Source organism: Panthera leo, chromosome D3 (genome assembly GCF_018350215.1).
Source record: "Panthera leo isolate Ple1 chromosome D3, P.leo_Ple1_pat1.1, whole genome shotgun sequence".
In the NCBI taxonomy this organism is placed as follows: Eukaryota; Metazoa; Chordata; class Mammalia; order Carnivora; family Felidae; genus Panthera; species Panthera leo.
This window is the reverse complement of record NC_056690.1, coordinates 92,173,475-92,176,733: the sequence shown is the minus strand read 5'-3', so window position 1 is coordinate 92,176,733 and position 3,259 is coordinate 92,173,475.

Sequence of the window (3,259 nt, the reverse complement as noted above, 5' to 3'; positions counted from 1 at the left end):
GACAGCTCAGAGCCTGGAGCCTGCTTCAGATTCTGTGTCTCCCTCTCTCTGCCCCTTCCCTGCCCATGCTCTGTCTCTCTCTGTCTCTCAAAAAAAGATAAACGTTAAAAAATTTTTAAAAATTAACAGGACATTGGTGTGATAATGATTGTCTTAAAGAAAACTGGAAATGTGCTAAATCCCCATGAATAAGGAATAGTTAAATTATCAAACATCCACACATCTGACTGTAGTTCCATCATTAAGGCTGGCTTTGCAAAATGTGTACGTTTTATTGACATGGGAAAATGTGTGTGATATTACTGAAAGAAACCATGTAAAGAATTACCATGGTATGGTTGCTGAGATGGACACTTTTTGGTACACCCAACCTTTTGGGGGGGATCCCTGTCCCTCTTTTCTTGGTTCATGTGGGTTGGTTGGGTTTGGGGAAGGCGCCTGACCAGATAGGGTGCTGCTCGGCTGTAGCAATTGTGATGAGCGGGTTTATGATCCCGGGGGTGGGTTGTGATCCCACGGGCTCTCTCCAGAGAGCACAGAAAGGCAGTGCTCCCTTGGTGTTGGGGGAGCCTCACCCAGCCAGGCAGCCCTCTTTGTCAGGATGCCATGTGACTTCCTGATTTGAGCCCCCAGTTCTTCAGCATAACCCACCAGCTTCTCAGTCGTATGATCTGGGAAATTCAGTGTTTTCTTAGACTAGTACAAATTGATTCACTGTCTCTCGAAACTGAAAGAATCAGTTTCTGATTCTTTAATTTCTCTAATGAGATCTTGTTTGTGTAAAAGTGCATAGGAAGGCTCCTAAAAGGACCTGTATCAAAGTGTTGGTAGTGGCTGTTTGTGGATGGGGGTGGGGGGGGATAGTTCTTTTTATTTATAGTTTCCATATTGAGTACATACTGTTTTAAACTTTTATTTTAATGACTACAACTCACACCATCAAACAGAATAAGTGGGAGTAAGCTAGGGGTGGCAAAAAGAAATAGACGTTTAGGGTCAAGATTTGGAGAAAGGAAGAGTTCTGTTTTGATCGTGTTGGTTTTGCTGTGAACGTTACATACCGAGATGGCAGCGTTGATGTGGACGTTGTGCACTGAGGTCAGAGCTCAGCGACAGAAGCTCAAGCAGCAGATGTAAAAATGGGACAAGTCACTCGATAGATGGTATGTAACTAAGTAGGCAGTGTAGAGAGAGAAAGCGGGGCCCCAAGGAACTGCACATTTCACAGCTGTCAGAGGACACACACTAGTACAATCATAAAGACAGCATGAGGGTCAAGAGCAGTCAGCAGTCGCGGAAGAAGGCCAACCTGGGATGGGTCATGGAGACGAGAGGAGTTTGCGGACTGATCACCGTGTTTAGGTTCACGCAGGTGCAGACGTAGAAAGGTGTCGGCTCCAACAAGCCAGTCGTCGGTGACCTTGCTAAGAGCAAGCAGTGTGGCCAGATGCACTGGGTCCAGGAGCGAAGGGGGTGAAAGCCCAGCTGTCGGTGACTTGAGACGGTTTGCTGAGAGGCACAGAAGGCAGAGCCATCCCGGTGAGGGGTGTGAGCGGCTCGAGGTGTTGTAGACACGCCGAGGGACAGGAAACCCTGCATCAGGTGTTGACGAAAAGGACGCTAAAGGGCCATTGTGAGCACCCAAGGGGCAGAGGGTGTCGTCATAAAACTGACGCCCTTGAAAGAGGCGGGAAATGGAATTTATAATACAAGACATCAACCTTGGGCAGGAGGAGGCCGGCGAGCCGACGGTGGGTAGGAATGAAGGAAGAGATGGGTAGGTCCACAGGTGACACAGCAAGAGAGTTTCCTTCCAGCGACTTCTCACCAGTTTCTCACCGCAGCGTGAAGCAGGATTCTCAGCCGAGGGCAGGAGAATGGAAGCGTTAGCAGTTAGAAGGAGGAAGGGTGGGACGGCCATTTCCGGCCAGTGATGGAACGTATGGTGTTTTCAGACGCTGTGGACAGCACAGTTGAGATTCTTTCCTGAGCTAAAGGAAGGCCGGGGAAGCCACAACTTGTTGAAACTAGCTGGTGTTTGGTTATAAAATAATAATATTCAGATGGGTCTTCTCGAGTCACGTGAGCCCCATCTTCCACAAACAAAGCATCTGTGGCAACATCCTTAACAACTGTTCTTGTCCAACAATGGAATTTCTCACCCAGGGTGGCGGTTCCAGTAACTTCTGCTCAGCAATTGGTGATCCCCACCAAAGAGAATACTTACCAGCACTTTTCCTTAGGAAAGTCCTTAAGGAAAAAAAAAATCCCTTTTTGTCTTTTTAAAAGATAATTCTCTCTCTCTCTCTCTCTCTCTCTCTCTCTCTCTCTCTCCTTGTCACACACACACACACACACACACACACACACACACACATAAAAGATAATTCACACAACAAAGCTAGGATGTATTTAAGTTAAGCTCTGTGAGTAAATGGAGTTGAGATGTGAAACCAGGACTCCCTGGTTGGTTTTAAAACCTCTGAAACCTATTTCTTAACTATTTTCTTTCCTACCTCATTTTGAAACAACAAACAAACAAAATGCACAGTAAGAATGGAGACGCTAAGTGACACCTTCACGGTCAGCGACAAAGAGGGAGCTAGATTGTGCCTCATGTGGGAGAGATCTGTGCGTTTTTCAAACATGGTTTCTCCCCCACAACATAGTTTTAAAAATCCCCTGACACAAAACCTTCCCAACCCACCCCCACCCCCTACCCCAAAGAGAAGCCTGGAAACAATTTTTCTCACCATCAGCTTTACTTAAAAATCACAGAAATAATATGCTTCTAGATTTTGAAAGAGCTCTTGTGCAACTCCCCAGGAAATGAAATTCTTAATAATACACACAAGGCCGAATAATAAAAATGAGCGTCTATGACCAGCAGACAAGTAAACAAAACAGAGATCTGACGTATGTAAACCGTGTAACATCGAAAATAGCAAAAGGTATGTAACCTGCAGCGCGTGAAAATCCCATGTGCACCTTTAAAATATTGTCATTATAAAAATAAACCATTGCCCGTATGTCATCACCATGAGCCACAAACACGGGGAGGTAAGACTGAAAAGACATAGAGGCGTTCCAATTCCACAGTGTTGGGGGTCTTGTCTAGTTTTGAATGAAGTGGGGAGAAGCTTTAGTGCCACAGAATTGGGCTAACTAAGGACCAGAGAAAAGATATGAAGAGCCGTCAAGGGGACCGTCAGGGAAGAGAAAAGGAGGCTCCAGCAGCCCCTTAGAGTCAAGAAATAAT